Source organism: Solanum stenotomum, chromosome 9 (assembly GCF_019186545.1).
Source record: "Solanum stenotomum isolate F172 chromosome 9, ASM1918654v1, whole genome shotgun sequence".
NCBI classification, from domain to species: domain Eukaryota; kingdom Viridiplantae; phylum Streptophyta; class Magnoliopsida; order Solanales; family Solanaceae; genus Solanum; species Solanum stenotomum.
In genome coordinates this window covers 49,403,945-49,428,285 of record NC_064290.1, presented here as the reverse complement: position 1 = coordinate 49,428,285, position 24,341 = coordinate 49,403,945, and the positions used below count along the sequence as shown (strand labels likewise).

Genomic DNA, 24,341 nt, shown 5'->3' with positions numbered 1-24,341 from the left:
GTTACGTATCATATAAAAAAAAAACTAGGAAAAATGGTCTGTTATATCCCTCAACTTTGTCATTTAGAGCTGATATACCCCTCGTTATGAAAGTGACTCATATATATCCCTACTGATAAACAAATGGCTCACATATACCCTTTTCCTCTAACGGAAGTGAAAAAAAATTAATTTTAGTTTAATTTTTTAATTATTTATTTAAAATAAATATAATCTCATACGGGTATATTTAATCCTACTCAAACATATTTTTTTTTACTTTTTTTTGTTTCAATGACTAATTTAGATTTATTATTTTGAATGTCAAATTTATTTATGTTTCACTAATATTCTTGTAAAATTTATTATAGACGACCCAATTTTTTTTCTTCAAATACAAAAACTAAATTACAATATAGCAAAAAAAAAAGTTTTAAATTATAATATAGCCACAAAAAAATAGTTTTAAACTTTTTTTCTTTACCCTAAGGAATGAAAGAAAAAAATAAGATAAGAATAAAAAACTCAAATAATGATAATCAAAGAAGTCAAAAAATAATTTATGTATGAAAAAGATTAANGGAAGTGAAAACAAATTAATTTTAGTTTAATTTTTTAATTATTTATTTAAAATAAATATAATTTCATACGGGTATATTTAATCCTACTCAAACATATTTTTTTTTACTTTTTTTTGTTTCAATGACTAATTTAGATTTATTATTTTGCATGTCAAATTTATTTATGTTTCACTAATATTCTTGTAAAATTTATTATAGACGACCCAATTTTTTTTCTTCAAATACAAAAACTAAATTACAATATAGCAAAAAAAAAAATGTTTTAAATTATAATATAGCCACAAAAAAATAGTTTTAAACTTTTTTTCTTTACCCTAAGGAATGAAAGAAAAAAATATGATAAGAATAAGAAACTCAAATAATGATAATCAAAGAAGTCAAAAAATAATTTATGTATGAAAAAGATTAAAATATACCATGAACTTTGCTAGAAGAATCATATATATCCCTAAATGATTTTTTTAAAAATTAAAAGTCAAAAATATAAATTTAAAACTAAAATTTTCACTTCCGTTAAATGTAGGGTATATGTGAGCTCATTTTGCAACGGTAGGGGTATATGTGAGCCGTTTGTATAACGGTAAGGGTATATATGAGCCAGTTTCATAATGAGGGACATATCAACTCTAAATGACAAAGTTGAGGGGTATATAAGACCCTTTTATAAATATGATACACACTAATTTAGTTATAAAACAGTGTTGCATATACATAACAACATGTGATACATAATGATGTTATATACATAACAAATTTATGTGTCATATACATAATTATGAATATGATACAAATTGGTATTGTTATAAAACATTAGTGTTTATATATAGCCTTCTAGTTGAATAAGTATGGGTATATGTATATGGTAGTAAAAGATAACGAAATTTGTAATAGTTATGTATCAAATACATAACTATGAACATGATATCTACTAATTTGTGTTTTAATAAATAATGATTATGTATCAAAACTAATATTTGAACACGATACGTTGTACATGATGAAATTGTAATGTAATAAAAAGTTGAAACGAAGGCATTATACATAAATTTATGAATCAAAATCAACTACAGACATTAAAAATATGAACCTTGGGTAGAGAAGGGTATTTATCAACATGTTCTACTTTCCCCCCATTTTCTGTATATAAAAAAAAAGATGAACAACAAAAAATTGAAAAAAAAATGTTCTGTAAGACGAGATATTATAGATCTAACTTTTCTACCCTTTTTTTTGGGGGGGGGGGGGGGGTCACAGTCACTTTAGAAGACGAAGGTACATCCTTCTTCGACTTCAACTTCTCAACATTATGATTCGTCATTGATAATGGATCATGCAAGCGTTTGAGTCTGTTTTAGCCCAATGATCATCGTCAAAATCATAAATACGATCAATATTAGGTGAGATTAATTGGGTAATTTCAATACTAAAATAAGGAGCATCATCCATATGTATCAAGACTTTGAAGATGGAAAATCAAAAAAATAAAATAAAAAAAATGACGAATTGTAAGTTGGAGAAGACGAAAAACTACATATTGAGGAATCTGAAATCGATTGACTGGAGATAGAAAAAAAATTGAAATTCAAAATTGTAATAAGGAAGTAACTGTTGAGATTGAGAGAGTGAAAATAGGAAGAGATTGAATGAGTTGAAAATACAAAGAGAGAAATGACATTTGTGAGTTGAGAAGCTATGTACCCGGAAGAGTGGGGTTTTGGAGGAAAAAGAAGGATTTTTGTAATATTTTGAAATGGTAGTGAATAATAAAAAATATGGTAAATAAGGATGTGTAAATAGGTAATTTTTCCAATCATTATTATAGTTTAGTAAGAGTCCAAATTTTACCTAACCTTTCATGGGCTTGGTTAGTCTATTTAAGACCTTTTCCACACCTATAAATAGCTCACAAATTCTTCTTTGAAGGGGTTTGGGCTTTGGACTTTGACGAAAGGAGAATACACATCAGAGCATTATAGGAGTTGTGAATCACCGATCTCTCTTTTATTAATTCACTAGTGAATTTAGCCGCGCTTCGCGCAGTTATGAAAAATATATGTATATTTATTTAAAAAATTAATTATGATACAAGAAATAAAAATCCAATTATAGAAATAAAAATAATAATAATATCACAATATAAATATTTTTGTAGAATTAGAGCTTAAGTGAATTACATTTTTATTATCAAATATTTTTCATAATTAAAAAGCTAATTTATTAAGAAAAAAATTCATATTTTATGATGTTAATACATATAATTTGAATAAACATATTTAAGGACTTGATTTTATTTCTTATTTTTGTTAAATGATAAATTTACTGTCCGATGAATCTTTCTTTTATTCGAATGGTTTTTTTGATGAAACAAAAAATAGGAGGAAAAAGAGATAAGTATTTTTATTTCATTTCTTCTTTGATATTTAATCCTCTCTTTGTAGCTTGTTTTTCTCTTATTCATCATCGTCTAAATAAATATTTTTCTCTTATTTTTCATCATCATCTAAATAAACCTCTATTGCTAATTTTCGTATATATCTTATATTATTCTGGTAAATTTACTACAATTAAAAATTTATAAGAACCTAAATTAAATAAAAATTATAGAGAGAACATATGAAAAAGTAAGCAAAAAGAGAAAAATAACAACACAATTTTGTCAAGTCCTTAATCACAAAAACAAAGATGAAAAAAATTAATAATCAATGCAATTATTTTTGAGTTTTTATCCGGCACCCCTTCTATCCATATCCAAGAGTCTTTTCATGGAGTCAAACTAAAGTGTAAATCTTATATTACGATAATAATATAGGATATCACTATTCCAATTATGGAATAAAAAATAATAATATGGAGTAGGAATCTAATGAAACAAAAAATATGAATTTATATAGACAAAATTGAAGGAATATCATAAGGTATCTTAAATTTTGAAATTAAATAGTTGGGGGTTATGAATGTGAAAATTTAAAGAAAATGAGATAATAATATTAATTAAAGTAGAAGTTCAATAGATATAAGTTATGAGGTAAAAAATTGAAAATAAATAAAAGAAGGAAAAAATAAAATAATGAGGACAAAAAAAAACTCATGAACTATTCAACGTTTGTTGGGTGTTTAAGTTTTATTAGGAAAGCAAGCAAATCAACTTCTTCTCTTTTGGTACTACTCCATTGTGTTTAACAGAATTGAAAGAGGAAAAAAAAATATAATAAAAAAAGAGACAAATATCTTGAAATATTGAAGTAGTAAATATTGAGACTTTTATTTTTTTGTAATAAAGAATAATAATGAGTGTAAATAATTTTTGATACATTTAAGTATAACAACAAATAAAAGAGTAGTAATTGATATATTTATTTTTTGTACAATAATAAGTAAGTAGAAGACTATGAAAAATTGTCAAAAAATTGAGGAAAAAGATAAATAGAATATTTGGCCAAAGAGAGGTGCAACTTCATTTTTCTAAAATCTAGCTTATATTATATAGAGTTATTTAAGCACATCAATATGTAATAGCTATGCGAAATGTACCATAGATAATATACCTTTCAAGCATGACAAAATTTTAGAATATTGAAATCAAAATAATACATTAATGAATCTTTAAAATGTTGGAAACATTCAAACTTTATACTAATATGATCATCTTTCTTGATGATTCTTTCAACATAATTAAGCTTCCTTCTTCGTTTTGATGAACTTGTACTAAACTAATGTGAACATCTCTTTATAATGAATCTTTGAGGAATATATCTTTGATCTTCATCAAAGTGAAGAACATATCATGTCACTATCTTTTCTACAATTTCTATTGGAAAAGATGAAGAATAATTATATTTTTTTAAAATAAAAAGAGAAAAAAAAAACTACACTAATTAGAAAATAAAAAATGAATATTCAACATCTCTATGGATGATTGTTATTTATAGATTTGATAATCCATAAGAATAAGTTGAAGAGACATGTTATTTAAGTAAAGAATATGAATAGATGGAGGTTTTTTTTTGTAACTCATTAGATATAATTAGAATAGTAAATATGATTGATTTTTTTATTTAATAAATAAAATATTTAATGAAAAGAATTAAGAAAAAAATCTCAAAAAAGGAGAAAAAAGATAAATATGAATGGAGGCCAAAGAGAGGTGCCACATCACCTTGTCTATGTTTCTCCTTCATATTATATATATATTATTAGACGTTTTTATGATTTTTTTTGGTAAACTATGAAAAACTTACCATAACCAACAAAGCAACAATACACACTAAACAGTACCTAATAACCAATACCACCTTCTAGGAAGGGTGTAAAGGATAGAGAAGCCTCAACAAAATCAAGTAAACTAATGACAAATCAAATTCTGTATGTATCCTCGACACCTATGAGATTTCTTAGACAACTTAAGAAGGTCTAATCTCTCTACAATTTCCTTCTTGATCTGGACTATCACTATGTCTGCCTGTACAATTGTATGCTTAAATTTTTTCCAGTTTCTAGCTCTCCAAGTGTGATATATAACAACTCTCCATATAGCAGCCACATCTCTTTTTTGAATGGCTTCCAATTCTTAGCTTTGATACTTTCCAGCACTTGCTTAACTTCACCTAGTAGTAGCTGCACATCAGCCCATGTCAGTATTTTTAAGCTTACTTGCTTAAACCAGTCATACTCAGCAAATAAATGCATTGTAGTTTCTATCTGTTGTCCATCGCATAAACAACATATACCATCTTCAACTCGGATATGCATATTAGCTAACCTTTCCTTTGTCAATAATCTTCTTTGTTCAGCTAACCACATGATGAACCTATGTTTAGGCTGAGCAACAACAGTCCATACCAATTCAGCTATCCTCCATCTTTGATGTTTTTATGATTATTAACACCAATATGATTGCTACTATGAACATGATTCACCGAAATTTTACTTTGTATGAAATTTTTGTTTTCTATCCCATCTGAGATGTCCATTGTTTTCGATGAGAGAATCGCCTTCATTTTTTCGTTTTCTTCTCTCCACCGGCCGTCTTTTCTTGAAAGAACTGAACGCAAAATTCCTAGAGGACATTTGAGTTATAATTGGGTCATAGTGTTAATTTGGGTCATGGTGGATAATTCTGGAAGATGGGTGAGTTGTTAATTTTTGGGTAGAAATTTAATAAAAAATGGCTAAATTATTGAGATGAAGCCACATGTTCAACCGTTAGTTTTAACGGTATACACATACCAAAAGTTTGACGGTAAGAGTATATATAACTTTAAAGTATAACGGAAAGTATATACATACCCCCTCCGTTCCTTTTTATATGTCATCCCTTTCTAAATAGTTGGACCATAACACTCGTCATTTCATAAAATCGATGCATCTATTACCATGTTCTTCCTATTATACCCTTGATAGAGTAGTTAATTAGTCTTGAAAATATATACTTTGACCAACCTAGGAAAACTAATAAGTAATTAATATTCATTGGAATACTCATACATTGAGTAAATTTTCTGTATAGCAAATATAAAATTGATAATTGTATGCTATGTCTATAGTTTATATAATTGCACTCCATAGCAAAATTTTAGTTTGCTATGAAGCTGTCTTTCTGTATATCTCGGTATTCCTTCAATTTAATATATATTTTGATTTTTTTAAAAATTAATAAAAAGGCAGTAATTTCGATTAGAAAAAAGGGAAAAAATCACTGAAGTCACACACATTATGTTTCAATCGAATTTCCTTTCTTCTACGTCTTCTTCAACAGTAAGAACTCCATTGTAACTCAGTTCAGAAAATCAATAAAGCTGTTGATGGTACTATACAAACAATCGAGATCATATTGATTTTAGTGATAACAATCGAAGGTAATTTCATGATGAAAAAATACTCTGATTTTATTTTTTTCTGGTCGAAATTGGTGTTCAGCGTGTATTCAAAATTAGATTTCCTTTTAAACTTTCATTAATTTCAATTGAATGTAGATTTTGAGGTGTATATTTTGTTCGTAATAGAGTTTAACACTTATGATTTGTATAGTTAATTTGAATTCTAAGAAAATTTGTGATTTACAAATTTTCTCGATGAAATTGTTGATTATTTTGAATTTTTGATCGGAGATTCGCTTTTTTCACAGTAATATTTTTGTTCAGATTTGTATATTTGGTGTCAAAACTATGAATGAAGATGAAATTGTATTATGATTTGTTAAGAGATTATACATATAGGTGTTTTGATATGATTCAATAAGATATGTATAATTCGTATATGAAACTATTGACTATTTGTTTCAAATTTGTATTTATACAGTGCAGCTTCATCCTAATTTTGGATATATGATTCAGTATAATTTTATATAATTTTGTAAATTGTATATTTGTATATAACTTTAATTTGTGTATATAATCGTTTATATAAGTGTATATTGATGAGTCCATGATTTGGACTCATCTAGGGCTTTATTTGAATAGATTTAGTGTCCTCAAATGCATATTTTGTACCAATAACTGATGTAAATCCTTGAATTTCAGGTATTTGGATTGAGGAACAAAGCATGGACACTATTGAACAAAAAGGAACAAGGCAACTGAAAGAACGAAGAGAAGAAGGCCTGAGGATCGCCTAACCCATTGGGCGAGTTGCCGAACTGCCTTGGCCTCGCCTAATGTTCCAGTGTGCCAAGACCTGAAGGAGGAAATGAAGTCGGCCATAGAAATAAGCAGTCGGGTAGTCGCCGAACGGTTCCGCGATGTAGTGCCATATCGCCCAAAGTTACAGAACTTGAAGATGCTGAAGGCCAAAGCAAAAAGGTGATGGAATTGACCAAAGGGAGGATCGCCGAGTGGATGGCGATCTCGACTTACTGCACCGACTGAACCTCCGCAACACACTTTTTGACAACTATAAATACTTGTTTAATTTTTTAGCTTAGTATCTGATCTTGTATTGAAACATATTATTTTTCAGTTTTTGAAGTTGAGAGCTTAGAACTGAATAAAGAGACAATATTTCTTTAGCCTTGAAGATTTGAAGATTTCCATTTCTAAGAAAGTTGAAGTGGGTGTTGAAGATTCTTCATCTTAGACCTTTGTAAAGACAATATCAATCGTACCCAATTGATGGAAACACAACTTGGTAACGGTTTTTTCCTTTTTACTATGTTTAGCTAAAACCCTAATTCTTGGGGTGTGATTATGTGATTATGGGTTGAGTTAACTGCTAGGTATTGTTAATTGATAGTTTATTTGCTATTTAAAAGTGATTTCGTTCGGTAATCGTGGTTGAATTTAATGGGTTGTAGTTGCAAATACAATCTCAGCTTCGTGTTTTTGGCTTGCTCGAGAGAGAGATTTTAAAACCAAAATTACTGAATCGATGGTCTGTGGGTATTGGGTTGTCATGGGTTCAGCTCGAGAGAGTGAATCCTAAACCCTTTTCCACACATTCAACTCGAGAGACTGAATGGACTAAAGCGAAGGCTGTGCTTCATTACCGCTTATTGGTGTTCGAGAGAAACCAAATTTGATTCGGGGCTGGGTAAATTGTTCGAGAGAAAGTTTACCCCCACTAAAGTCTAGCTTATTCGTCGATTTACAATTGTTTACTATTAATTACAATTACCCGATTGTGTATCTTAGCCCATAATCCTATCACATCCCAAGAATCCCATCTCCATATTCGTATTTTCGTGTTATTTGTTGTTTTAGCTGATAGTACAAACAAAACCCTCTTTGATATTTGATACTTGTGTCATCCTTAATTTAAACCATGCTTTTATTCGTAAATATTTTTAGCTATGATTGACTAGAGCATATTTATGCTTTTCTATTGATTCTTGAGTACGAACCACTCCCTTGGGACTCGACCCCAACTCACTAGTTGGGTTATATTACTATTGAACGATAGCTGATGCTTAGTATTGGATGAAGTATCTTTGATAACATTGAAATCATATATTCAGAATATGTATATAAATGAAAAACTAAATTCGATGTAAGTTATATACATATACCTATTAGTGTTGTTGTGAGATGTATAAGTATATGAAGCTGTTGACTGTTTATTCGAATTTGTAAGTTATATACATATACATATAAGTGTTGTTGTGAGTTGTATAAGTATATGAAACTGTTGATTGTTTATTCAAATTTGTATATTTGTACAGTGTAGATTCGTCCTTATTTTGGATATTTGATTCTATAGATTTATATATAATAGGTATATGTATATGTCAATTATTTTAGGTTTGTCAATTGTATATTTGTATAAAGCTTTAATTTGTGTATATAATCATTTATATAAGTATATAATGGGAATATGTATATAACTGAAAAATTGAATTCGCTATAATTTGTATAAGTATATGTTCTTTTTGTTGTTGAGAATCTCAATCATATAAATGTCTATGTATATATAATTTAATTTTTTTATACAAAAATTTCTAAAAATGGCTTCATTAGCTGTGTTGGTTATGCATTCTAGTAGATGGGACAGTGACAATTGTTACGTTGATTATACAATTGAGGGGGTGATTTTTAAAGAAAGTTCATCGTATAAGGAGTTGTATAATGTTATCGCAATGCAACTCGGGGTTGATATGAATGTGATTAGGCTGAAAATTGAGTATAAGGTTGAAGAAAGCAACACACCATTATTGATTCGCAACGACATGGGTGTTAGAGTGTATATGATGCTTAAAAAGGCTGCAAATGACTTCAACAAGTATCCAATTTGTATAAGCAAACTGGATAATAATAACAGTACCACTGAACTGTGTAAAAGTTCAAATTAGGAGAAGGGTATGGTTAGATCTATTTGTATAGATGGTATTGCTGAATTTGATACTAGGCAGATGACAATTGGTGAATTGGTAGAGCCGCTTTGTGTTTTGAGGTTAGGGAGTTGCGATGGAGTCATTTCAGATCCATGTAATAAGTACGTGGAGGTTGACCAAGTGTATAAGGACAAAGCCACTTTGAAATACGTGATGGAAAAATTTGCAATTGAAAAAAGATTTAAATGTAGGACAGTGAGGTCAAATGCAATCAAGTAAATAGTGAGTACATACAAATACATAACTGTATATTTTGTTTTAACTATTCGTATATTGATGTGTTATGCTCTATATGCTGATGTAGTTATACGCTGGAATGTATTTATGATGAATGTGAGTGGTTAATGAAAGCATCAAATATCAACAAGTCTGGAATGTTTAGGATCCGATCATTTAATATAGATCATACTTGTCCTTTGAAGGATAAAGTATATTCACAAAAACATACAACAAGCATGCTGATTGGTGGGATTGTTAAGCCTAAGCTTGTTGATCACAAGAGAAAATATACACCTTTTGATATTCGGAGTGATGTGAAAATATATTTGGGAGTTGATGTTACTTACTCGTTGGCTTGGAGGGCTAAAGAGAAGGTCTTGATTTCCTTGAGGGGAACCACTTCTGCATCTTACAACAAACTTCCTGCATACTTGTATATGATGGATCTTACATATAGAAAACCGACAAAAATGAGTTCTTATATCTTTTTGATGCGTTGAATAGTTTCATACAAGGCTTTGATCATTGCATGCCTCTAATCGTTGTTGATGGAAGTCACCTAAGAAGACCGTATAATGGGACGTTTGTGGCTGCTAGTACAATGGATGAAGAAAGTATGTTTCAATGTGTTTTTGAATGTATATTTTTGATTTTATGTTAACTTGTATATAAATAAAAATGTAAGACATATTTTTTCATTGGCCTATGGTATCATTGATTCGAAAAATGACGCCGCTTGGACTTGGTTCTTTGTACAACTAAGGGAGGCTTATAGGGAAAAGAGTAATATGTTTGTTGTCTCTGATAGAAATGAGAGCATTATAAAGGCAGTGACAAGAGTGTATAATAATGTGCCGCATTATGTTTGTATGTGGCATTTGTGGGGTAATGTTGAAAAGAAATTTAGAAAGTCCTCCAAGGAGCTAAGTCCTGTATTTTATACAATGGCAAAGACATGCAATATACTTGAGTTTGATAGGCTACTTGATACTGTAGAAAAGGTTGATGTAGGTGTTAAAGAATATTTGGAGCTAGATGAATATGATAAGTAGTCTAGGTGTCATGCAGAAACTCATTGGGGATGGGCTATGACATCTAATAATGTAGAGAGTATAAATGCTGCACGAGTGTCTGCGAGGGAATTAGCAGTTTTTAATTATCTAGAAGAGGTTAGACTGATGTTTGGGAGATGGAATCATGACAACAAACACGAGGCAGCATGCACATTTACTCCGTTGATTGGAAAATTTCAGAATATACTGGTAGAAAATGAAGCAATGAGCAAACAAATGGGGGTATATTTTATGTATATCTAATATTGATAAATCAATACTTAATTGTTTTAAAATTGTATAAAGACAGTTATGCACACAGTTAGAATTAATACATATACAATTGCATAAACTTATACATATACATAAATCTATTTGTATGAAACAGGCTGTGCCGTTGACTGAATATATACACAATGTGACTAATGATGGTAGGAGTTTTGTGGTCTGTTTAAAGAATAAAACATGCAATTGTGGAAAGTTTTAATACAAAGAAATACCATGTGAACATGCTTGGGCTGTACTGAAGCGGAAAATTCTAGTAGCTGATGGATATTGTTCAGATTTGTATAAATCAATGACAGTTTTGAAGATTTATGAGATACCGATTTATCCATTGCCTGATGTAGCAGAATCGGTGATACCTAAATACATAATGTATGATGAAGTTCAGCCTCCAAAATTCAAAAGACCTCCAGGAAGGCCAGAAAAGAAACCTCGTACAAAAACAACATGTGAATTGCTTGGTCTCAAAGGGAAGCATACATGTAGCACATGTGGAGTTGCAGGTCACAATAGGTTTTTATGTAGAAATAGGCCTCAAGAAGTTTAATGAGCTCTTTCGATTATATTGGAGTGTATTATTGGATTTTATAGACACTTGAATGTTATTCGCAACTGGTTTTGTGTTTAAAACTATATGAGTTGGAATGGTGATGATGGAATAAATTTGTTATGTCCTATTAACAGTGAGCATTTTTGTTCTTCTTTTTGTATTCATGCTCTTGTATATAGTATGAGTTATCGTTGTATATATTGTCCATCATATACAGAAATTGTATATGTATAAGTTATATTGAACATATTATTCTCTTTGTATTTATGCTAGTACAAATAATTCTATGTGTATTTGTTCTATTGAAATATTTTCCTCTTTTTGAACAAAAAATGTATATGTACACTCTATATTTATACTTTATGAACGATTGTATAAGCATGCTAAATTTATACATTTAATGTATAAATATATTTTGTTATTTAAGTGGTTTGTATATTTATACTTTATGAACGATTGTATAAGCCTAACAATGTATATGTATATACTCAACATAAAACATACTCCTAGATTTATATAGTTAATTTATAAATATACGTTGTTATTTAATTGGTTTGTATATTTATACTTTATGAACGATTGTATAAGCCTAACAATGTATATTTATATACTCAACATAAAACATACTCCTAGATTTATAAAGTTAATGTATAAATATACGTTGTTATTTAAGTGGTTTGTATCCCAGACCCCACCTAGTGGGATTCCACTGGGTTGTTGTTGTTGTTGTATTTAAGTGGTTTGTATATTTATACTTTATGAACGACTGTATAAGCCTAACAATGTATATATATATATATATATACTCAACATAAAACACACTCCTAGATTTATACAGTTAACGTATAAATATACTTTGTATAAGTTTGTTTGTATAATTATTAAAGTGTTAAATTACATATATAATGAAATTAACAAAAAACAAAGTAAAAGACTTAAATGATCAAACGAGTATATTACAACCAAAAAACTGGAAAGTTCAAAACATTCAAGGTTATTATGCATGCCATTTGCATATACAAAAGAAAATAGAAATTTAGTACTACTGTTCTAATTAATTGTGATCCTTTCACTGCTATCGCAATCCCTGTGAATCCTGATTGACCTTTCTGGTGTCTCGCTATGACTAGTGGCATCGACTTGGATCTTTTACATTTCATAATTCCACAATAATGCAGCATATCGAATACGTGTGAACTCTGAATCGAAGGTATTTGGAAACCCATTTCCATTACTGATATGGTCTGCATAAGAAGCAACATATAGTCCACAATCGCTAAAAATAAAACACACCAAATTTTATGGTCAGTATAAAATTAACAATAACAATAGAAATAAAAGTAACCATAATAAAACTTACAGGCTTATTTCAGTTTGTTGTGGTATATCCTTGACATAAAACATTTCAAACAAGTCAAATTCAGAGTGGGACTTGTATTTCGGGTGTGAAGATATGTCAATGTCTTTCTTCCCGTAAAAATCAGACTTAGATAGATACATGGGAATAAGCTGTACATATTTCTTGATCTCATTTTCAATTTTTGAATCGTGTAGTGCACCACAACTAAGAGAATCATAGATCTGTATACATCTATCATTAAAGGACACAATGATCAAAATTCAGTGAAAGATCCCCTTAACGTTAATAGGAATGAGAATGTTATCAACCGTGTGCCAAGGTGCAGCAACATGCATTCTGTATCCATTAATGTACTCAAGAATCGACTCCTCCGTACTATCCTTATTGATATTACTTTCAAAGTTATAATAAGCATCCCAGATGTTGTGAATCAAATTATTGAAATTGCAATCGATAGTGATAAAATTGATCAATGTGTTGTTGTCGGAGTACTTGTTTCTTTTGTGTATGTAATACAAAATGACATCTATGTGCTGTAAAAATAAGTAGTTATAATTTCTATAAAATTGTCATTTATACAGAATATATCAATTGTATAATGAAATAAATAATATCACGCTTACTGAGTCATCAAACAATTGATCTTTGTATGCAAGCTTATAGAACCAGTTCTTATTTTGGACAGTGACAGTTCCAAAATGAAACCACATTTGTCAGGCAACCTTTTTCTTTTTGTATCGCTCTTCTTTGTCCTTCCTAACAAAATCAAAATCAAAGTAGAGCTTTATACAAATATACTTATATATAATTAAATCTGTATATTTAGTAAGTACAAAGCAATTTACTTTGTGTTATGCTTAACAAGCAGGCTTTCATTTAACTATTTCCAGAAATGCATATACAAAGTTGTAAGATCCACATCCGACATTGAAACAAATAGATGTTTCAAATCAAATGTGAAAGTAAACCTTGATGAACTACCTGAAATGTATAAAGTCATAAATAATCATTATAAGACTAACATTTATTGGTATGTTTGTATTATTGTGTAAACAATAAATTTTCTTGTACCAGACTCTGATCCGAATGATGTCACATAAGGCGATATGTTGATTGAGCCTGGACGCCTTTCCCTAGGAATTGGTAATGGTGTGTGCTCGTTCACAACTAACAAAGGATGTAACACCATGCTTCTTTCTGGATTACAATTTGATTGGTCATCATGTACCATCTGAAGAGGTGCTGGACACATGAAAACTTCTTCAACAACTAATTTATTAGCATCAAATGATCCTGATTTGTTTGTGTCTAAAAATTCTTCTTTTTCCATCTTTTCAGTTTGGTCGTATATAACATTCAATAAATCCTGCTGTTATAAAATAACAAACAAAAAAGAATTCAAATGATCAGATTATATACAATTATAAAGTCAAATTTATGAAGATAAAAATTGAGAACTACATACAAATGGTGAATTGTTGAAGTCTGCTTGATCATTCATGAATTAGGACCCCTCGTTGTTAACTTTAATTGGAACATCTTGACAATCCTCCTTCTAAATATATAATAGATGTAATATAAACAAATATTTATATATTATAAAAATAAAAAAATTGTTGTTGACAAATTCAAACCTCATAAGTGTTTTGAACCTCAGAAATGTTTGGAAACTTTGAAGTGTTCTGAGCCTCAAAAGTGATTGGAACCTTAGAATTGTTGTGAACCTGCAACAAATACACTTGGTATATTTATAATAGTTATGTCTACATAATTATACAATTTGTTATACAAATTGAATGTTGATATTAAGTTATACAACTGGCAATTATACATGTGTTGGATAGTTAGTTAATTGTATATGTATACTGACCATATCTGTATACGTATATGTATATGTATGTTATTTATTTGGAAAAATTTAAACTGTATATGTATGTTTAGTTTATTTGTATATAGCAATTGATAATGTTGTTTATAACACAAAATTAATAAATTACCTGTGGCTCAGGAGTATTGAATTGTTGACATAAAGGGATAAATCCTGAGTGTCCAGCTGGAGACTGTAAATGTGACTGATGAATACTAACTTATGGATTAAATGATGGGACTGTTATCTCACACAACCTTCTGCAGAAGATTTAAGAAAATATACATTATATACAAAACGCCATAAAAGTTTGAATGATCAAAAAGATAAATAAGTATAATACCTCTTGATCATTTAGATCATTATAAACAGATTGACAGTTCAATTCAAAAGGTAAATGTCGAGAAGGTTCTTCAGCTGATCGACACTGACTGTTGGCACTTTACATGTAACTTCTACACCATCGCCCTGAAGTGAAAACATTAATTGTATATTTTTTTAATGTATAAAATCTATGTATTGATCTCTATTAACAAATCTTATCCTCCGCATTCTTGGTTTTGATAGAATCCAACACAACTTTGAAGTTCTTTTCAATTAAGTTCCTTAAATCAGTAAATTGTTTCTCCATCTGAAATTGGACATATATAAGTAACTTTAATGTTAAATATACAAATTAAATAGTAGTTGAATAAAAATAGAATTAAAAAAATCAATATCGATATTTTGAATTGATCAAACTCATCACACGATATACTGAAATCATGTGACTTGTTGGTGGATGGTATTTCAGAAGCAACACTTGATTTAATCTCAACATTTTGCTTAATGCCTGTATAGGAAGCAACATTAGCACGTTGTTTAGCTTGCCTCTTCGGAAGTGGTGACTTGGGTCTTTTTGGAACATTGGCATGTCGAGGAAACTTTCTTAAACAAGGATGCTTTGAAATAACCCTGGGTGGTGTCTTCTTCTGAATAAGAGTGACTGTCTGCCTTGATTTCTTCTTAGGAGGAGACGAACAAGTATCAACTTTTTCTTTTCCCTTGTTATTTTTTGGACGTGGAGGATCCTGAAAATCGTCGTCCGAATCATTTGCAGCTGATATTTCTGTTGGAGATTGATCTGATTGAACATACTCAAGAGGCAATTCAAGAATCTTAAGTTCCATTGGAGTTGGAGTTAGATTCTGAAAAACAAGCTGCAAATTATAGACACGTTCATATTGACATATTTATTTATAAACCATTCAAATATGATGTATGCATTTGTATAATTTTGTGCAATTGTATATGTCTAAATGAACATTATACAAAAGGTTTCCTTATACAAATGCAAAAACTTATACATAAACAATGCACAAAATTATACAGTGAACAACTTATACATACATATATACATTGCACAAACTTATATGTGTACTTATACAGTGTATAAGCTTCTAGATATTTTGATGGGATCTCTATATTTATATAGTTCACAGACTTATAGGTATATTTATACGTTGGCAAAAACTTATATATATATTAATACAGGGAACACATTTATACATATATTTTCCTGGAGCACAAACTGATACATATATTTATACAATTATATATTTATACAGTTATAGATATACTATATTTATACAGAGCATAAACTTATACATATATTTTTACAGTGCATACCTTATTGTTGTCGTCTCTGAACATGCCCTTCGCAAAGTACTCTAGACGAGGGAAATCCTTTTTTGTCTTCCAGTTGAGGATCCTAGGGATGTGGTCAGATAATTTAACAACAATTTCCTCATCAAAATTCGAACAACATTCATAAAACCATACTTGCAAAGCAAGTGGGAAACCATATAACCTGTAATACTTCCCATCATGTTTAATCTTGTTGTGCAAATGTAGAATCAGAAGGTCAAAAGCCTTTTTGCCCCATGGATAGTCAATGTATATGCCCGATTCAACTAAATCAAAGTCTTTCCTATCAATTACAGTAGTTGTTGGTTCTTCAGAAAGGATGAATGAATGTATATAGAACAATATAGCAAACTTCACAGCCTCATCATTATTATCCCCCCAAACCTTGTTAGAAAAATTGTCAACCAATTGTTTCTTGGTGATGACTTTTCAACACTAAAATACTGAAGAATAATCCTATTTGGTTCTTCAGTATTAAAGACAAAATCATTCTCATTGTCTGAACATTTTAACCCATATATGATAGCAAAGTCACAAATGGTGAATCGGAGAGTGGTGCCATTTACATGTATCATGATTGCATTTTTTGAGCTACCCTCAATCTCTCTCAAAAACATACACCTAATAAGTTGTGTTTGAACATGACACCTACAGATGCTAGATAATTGGGCAAAACATGTGGTTCCACAAAATCGATTATACTGAGTTTCAGAAAGCTTTTCAGCTAACACTTCATTACTTCAATATTTGTGTAACACTGCATGTGAGGTGTGCGTGTTGGTTCTCTTTTGCCTAAAAACTTAACAGACTGAAAAAAATGCATATACAGTTTTACTAAAATATACATGTATACATAACTAAGACACAAATACAAATATCAATATGTATGAAATAGATTTTAAATGACAATAACTTATACAAATTTTATAAAGAAAAAATACATTATACAAACTGATTTCAATTGTATAAATGTTTATATTGTATTTATAGATAAATTGTTGTACCACTACTAATACAATAACTATTATATTATACTTATACAAACAAATTCAAATGTATAATTGTTTACTTTGTATGTATAGTGAAATACAAACAATTTATGTATGTGTATAAGTTTGTGCAATTGTATATATCTAAATAAACATTATACAAAAAAAAGTATCCCTATACAAATGCAAAAACTTATACATAAAACAATGCATAAAATTGTATCAAATGTATAAATGTTTATACTGTATATATAGAGAAGTTATTGTGACACTACTAATACAATAACTATTAATATTATACAACCAATTTCAAATGTATAATTCTTTACCTTGTATGTATAATTCTATTTTATACATTTAGTTTGGATATTAACATAGTGACTATACACAACTGTATAAACAAACAGATACAAGACATAAATCAACAGAGAAAATATAAGAATAATATAAATCATAACATATACAAAAATAATGATTATACAAATACCTCATCATGCTCCAATGAGCCAGAAACAATCACTTCCTTTCTTTTTGCGTTGTCATCTGTATAATTAGTTATTTTTTCTTTCCTTTTTTTACTTGACCCAGCATCAGACTGATCTTTCTTACCTCCCTCCACAATTCTGATGTTGAATTGCTTCGATTTTGTAATCATTTCCTTCAATCTGATTGGGTCATTTTTCAATTTGGATCTGATCTCTTGCATTGCGTTAGATTTAGACATTGAACCTGCAACCTCCCAAAAATCTTGAGTTAGACCTAAGGAAAACGATGGTTGTTCAACACTATTTTCGCCATGCAAGTGTATACCTCTTGTGAATCTTTTAGATGGAGACTGAGCATCTAGTGTTTGAATGAAAACTCTGTATGGATGATGAACTGATGTGAAAAATAGCTTGAAAAAATTGGAAAAAAATAAACAAAAATCTAAATTAATCAATTGAGATAAGTTTTGGAAGTACCTGAAATTTTTGAAATTGCAATTGAGAACGTGGTGGTGAAGATTTGAATTTTTAAACTGATTTTGGGGAGAAAATTTGGGAGAGGGTGAAGGAAATAGGAGATATAAATGAGAAGAAGAGATTGTTTAAAAGGGAATAACGTCAGTTTTTTATTTTTTTACTTATACAAATCGGTGGGGCCCATTAATAGCAAACTGACCGAGACCTTTGCTCCTCAAAGGAAATAAATGAAACGGTAGCTACTTTATTTATTTTACATTAATAGTTTGCCATTATGTACAATTGTCCCTTGATTAATTACTCTCTCCATTCACTATTCTATAAAATCTGATTTTGAAAAAGAAATCTCAACAAACAAATTAAAAATAAAAGATGAAGAAAAATTCAAAAATAATCTTAAAAGTTGAAGCTTAATTTTTTTAAATAGTCATCCAAATGCATTTCAATTTTATTAATTACACAAAATATTTAGGAAAATTGAGGTGGGAAAATTTTAATTTTTAATTTTTTTGGATCAGTTGGTGAAAAAATTTGGCTCCAAAATAAATAATTTTTTTTAATAGTAATCCAAATGCACTTTAATTTTTGAAATCTAGCATATTCATTATTTAATGAAAAGTTGACTTAAGAAAACATTAAATAAGGGTAGAAGGGTAAAATCACTTAGTTTCTTAATGCAAGTGCAATCTAAAAAGGTAACATATAAAAAGGAACGGAGGAAGTATCATTTGTCATAGTTGGGGTATATTTGTCCTTTCCCCTATTAAATTATTACATATAGTTTTCATCACTATTAATATATGTATTTTTAATTCTACTTATTTATTTCATTATAAAACAGTATTGCCTTATATACTCCGTTAACACTATTTCTTTTCACGAAAATGATATTTTTCATAGGAAATTTGCTACATAGATTATAAATTATAAAATAAAAATATGATGATCTTAAAGAAGTAAAATACAAAGGCAAAAATTGCTAATGCAAGGGTAGAATAAATTAATTAGAAAAAAGAGAGGAGGGAATATCTATTATTTTAAAATTGGAGTACTAGTTAACAAAAATAAACAAATAAATAAGTATGGAACGACGTCGTAGAGGTATTCAAAATTTCGTTGTTAAAACTTCAAACAAAACCCATCTTTTGTCTTCTACCTTAAACCCCTTGAGAAAATCTGTTTTCTTTCTTCACAATAAATACAAATTGTGATAATCTCAGTTTGTTTGTTTGTGTATATATACGAAGACATGAATGGCGATTCAGTTTTTCGGAGAAACCTATTTTCAGAAAACATTGAGTCAAAGATATGCTCAATTTTACATTTTTTTTTCATGATTTTTGGTGTTTCTAGCTCTTCCCAGTTGTGATGTTGGATTAATTGAATGAAGCAGCTTTTGAAAAATTTGATTTATGCAAAAAAAAAAAGAAGGATTTTTATGGGTTTAGTTTTTTTTTAATCTTTTTGTTGTTCAAGGGTTAATTCTAGTTTGATCTAAAAAGTTTTGTTGTTCACTGCTTTTGAGAAATTTGATTTATGCAAAAAAAAAAAGGATTTTTATGGGTTTAGGATTTTTTTTGTTGTTCAAGGGTTAATTCTAGTTTGATCTGAAAAGTTTTGTTGTTCACTGCTTTTGAGAAATTTGATTTATGCAAAAAAAGAAAAGAAAGGATTTTTATGGGTTTAGAATTTTTTTTTCATTTATTTTTGTTGTTCAAGGGTTAATTCTAGTTTGATCTAAAAAGTTTTGTTGTTCACGGGTTAATTCTAGACATATACCTAGTTTTAAAGAGTTTTTTTTATGGTTTACAGGCATTGGTAATTCTGTATATGAGATATTTTTACTTTTAAATTATTTTATTTTTTGAAGCTCTTTTGTTGGATCAGATTCTTGGTTGAAGGGAATTCATACTTTTCGAATTTTTATTAATTCGTCGGTCTCATTTTTCATTTCTAGAATAGGAAGCACAAAATGGACTATTTTTAGTTGATATATAGGAATGCACACCCATTAATGGCTACTTTTTTTTTTTTTTGGTTGTGTGTGTGATCTTGTGCTTGGATATGAAACTGATGAAAACCTTTTACTTTGTTGAGTTTTTGGAGTTTCCAGATTNGCTACTTTTTTTTTTTTTGGTTGTGTGTGTGATCTTGTGCTTGGATATGAAACTGATGAAAACCTTTTACTTTGTTGAGTTTTTGGAGTTTCCAGATTTCCGCAAGAGGTTGGATAGATGTCGCATTCAGGCAAAGACAACAATGTGGTACGCTTAAGTTCATGTTATTTGTTCCTATTTCTCAAGCCTGTTGTAAAATTCAAAAAATGTGATGTTGCATGGACTTACTGTGTGTTCTTGAGGAACTATTGTATTTCTAAGCTACTTGCTCCAAGCGGCAATAAGATAACGAGGGAAAGAGAGATAAAAGAAGATCCATTCAAGGAGATCTTAAAAGTAGAAAGAAAGATGCAGTGGTTGTACTTTATTTACATCATGTGAAGCTTGGAGGCACATGAAATATTTAATACAAGAGGATGTAAACTTAGAAAGAATGAAGAACGACACGCTTTTTGTTTCCCACTTGTGCACGTTAGAAAATGACTAAAGATACCTCTAACTTTAACTTCTTGAGAGCAACATATATGTTTGCCTGTATCATTCTCATGGAATGAAAGCTTTTATTTGATATTTGTATTATTAGATTAACACTTTGAGGTTGCATATATGGTTTATGGAGAAATTAAAGCCAGAAGTGGTAGCATACTCGTATTACTTCCCACCTCTGCGGAAAGAGAGACAATTGTGGAAGAGAGTCGTAACTCTAACATGTGTGTAAGGCGATGTTATCAAATGCAATTGTGCAAAAAAGTAATGAGGTCTATTGGAGCTTTAAGCTTAAATATATTACGATTTTAATAAGGAAGCAAACAAAAAAAATTGAAGTTGAAGAGTAATAACTATATGTACAAAGGAATTAATTGTTTTTCACATTTAAGTGAATTTTATCTTCTAGTGTTGCCTATTAAGGACCATACCCATTTGTAGTAAGGTATACACCTTAGGGGTCGTTTGGTTTGAAAATGAGTTATGATGGGATAAGTTATGTTGGGATAAGTTATGTTGGGATTAGTTATGGTGGGATAAGTTGTGTTGGGATTATTTTTTATTGAGTGTTTGGTTTGTTGTATTCAAAATAATAAATTTTAAGAACAATTTATTTGTTTACAAAAATGCCCTTCATTAATGTAAAAAGTGAAATAACAAAAGGTTTGAAAGAGACATTTTTGTCATTTACCTATTTTATCCCGGGATAAGTTATCCCGGGATTACTATACCACCCAAAGAGAGGGATAACTTATCCCGGTACTAATTATTAATCCCGGGATAAGTTATCCCGAACTTGCCAACCAAACAACAAAATAAGCGGTACTATAATTTAATCTCGGGACTATTTGTTATTATACCTCACACCAAACGAGCCCTTAGTGTCTTGATGACTACGTTGATGCACCAACTAAGCAAAATGCAGCGCTCAACCTATTTTTGGCTCAACTTTAGAGCTTAACTGCACCTTAAATAAGTCTATGACAACACATGTATGTGCATACAATTTGCTTTAGCTAATGCTTAAAGTAATTTTAGTCATTCGCTCTTTAGGGTAAACTTGATGCTTTCAACTAGAGAATTCAAGTGCTTATGTTCATTAACAGAGAATCAAATTGAATTGGAAGTCATAAGTCATGTTAAGAATCTAAGTAACACGTTAGTAGTGGTGGCTCTCAAATGTTGAGTAATCTTCTCGATTATGGAAAAACATTTTACAAATTGTCCATACATACCAAACCATCCATTTTTATATAGAATTCCACTTTGAATATAATATGTTTGATATTTCTTAAATATCATATATGAATTTTAGAGTCAAGATATGCGTAAGCTAATTGGGTACCATCATTATTAATCTATCAAAAGGAAAAGAAAACATAATATCTAACTTTTGGCGTTTGTTAAGTGTCCTATGGGTAAAAGAAATGGACTAGTTTTGGACAATCCTCACCTCATGACGTAGATATTGGGGTTGAGTTATGTTTAGCTTCATTTTGTTGATGTCATAGTAGAGTCAGGTCTAACCCTATTTTTGGTTTATCCACTAGCTCTCAAATTATATTGTTTACGTTAAAAAATGTGGTATAATTTTCTAGTTTTGGACACCATAAGTGAATAAGTTTTGGGAACCACCAACAAAGTAGAAGGTATGACAAGCGAAGAGGAGAGGAGAAAAAAAAGAAAAAGGAAAAGGAAAGAAGGAAAAATGTGGTAAATTTTTCTTTACCTTTTCTATCATGCTCTTTAAAAGAGTTCATCTCATTCTCTATATCGGGTGGCAATAATATTGCTTCAAAATAGTACAGGGGGTTAATAGACCCCACTATAGTTAAAGGTCGTAATGAGCAAAAACAAACTACTGTTAGGGGAATCTTATGTATATATTGTTGACATGTCTAACTATCTTATGAAAAAACTTAAGCTATTAAAGAGAACAAATTCTATTTACTTAATTATGTTTCAACACCCCTCGTCACGTGCAAGCATGAACCATATGTACAAGCTTTTTGATAATGGGTTGTTGTGAGGCTCAAGTTCACCGCCTCTATATGCGCTAATACCATGTTAAATTGTATAATCACCTCATCTAAAAGTTTATGATGTTAAATAGATAACACTTTATTCACTTATTTACGTAAAACATATGTGCAAGAGAAAATAATGATAGGGACAAACACCGGTTCTTTTGAATAGAGTATTAAAATAACTAGAGTAAGTGAAAAATATGAAGTATCGCAAAAGTCAAATTAAAAAAATCATTTTAAATTTGTGATTGAGATGCAAAGATGGAGTTTAAGCTTCTAGTTCGTGTGTAGTGCCTATACTAAATTGGTAGGTTTTTATTTCCTATCTCACAAAGTTTCTTAACAATTAATATATCGTATTGACAAAAACAATTTTATTATTTACTGTGACCGTTTCAACGTAGAGCTCATGCATGATAAGTTACAAGCGTTAGTGGCAATTATTGCCTTGGTGCCTGTATTGAAGTTCTGCCTAAGTGAGACAAAGCATCCAGTTGCAGTGCACTTAACTTCAAGGTTTAACGTAACAACTATATTTGTTGTGACCTTGGAGTGGAGTTCCAATATTCTTCAGGCAAGTCAAATTAGGAACCTAATTGATGACTAATATATTTTATAACCAATTAGAGTTGACCTTGAATTTTGAATCTTGAAAATGCAAGCGTGATTAATGACTCCATGCTACTGATCCTCTTTAGGAGAATTGATTTAATCATAATTTGACCAAATTCTACTACAAAAATGATGATTTGGATGTTTGTCTAGCTTCTTTGAACGTTTCTCTCTCATTTTCTTCTTTCTGCCATTCTTGTTAATTTTCTTAGTCATTGTTCCTCGATTGGGTGAACATTGGTTAAGAAAAGGTTTTACACCCCCATCAATTTTTAGACCTGGACCAATGATTTTGCAATCGGATTTACATCTTAATATGTTTATCTACTTCAAATTAGCAAAGTGATCATTGAATAACTTGGATGTAATTATGTGGTTGTGCTGTTTAAAGAGTAAACAGATTTGTAGCTTTCTCATATGGGATTCAAGATGTTGTTTCCTTAAATGTTTCTCTTACTAGTTCAATAGATAGAAGCTAATTCTAGTAATCTCAAATGATCTTCTCAAGTATGGAGAACTTATCTTGGTAGACCTAGTTATTAGTGGCTTTGACTAAATTTGGACTTGCGAATTTTCTACACAGAAAAAGTGTAGTTTCAAATTTGGTGATAACTAAATAAAAAGAGAATAATTGACAATCCTACGAAAAAATGGTATACTATGACCAACACAGTCAAAATAAAGCATTTGAATAGTTCATTATATTAAGTTGATAAAAAGCTTTTTATAAAATAGTTTTTTAATAAGT

General features: G+C 29.8%; 2 pseudogenes; both read left to right on the top strand.

Annotated features, from left to right (window-relative positions):
- Nucleotides 1-9,725: 9,725 nt before the first annotated feature.
- Nucleotides 9,726-10,652, top strand: LOC125877625 (uncharacterized; annotated as a pseudogene).
- A 36-nt stretch (nt 10,653-10,688) lies between these two features.
- LOC125876507 (uncharacterized) lies at nt 10,689-11,484 on the top strand (annotated as a pseudogene).
- Nucleotides 11,485-24,341: the final 12,857 nt, after the last annotated feature.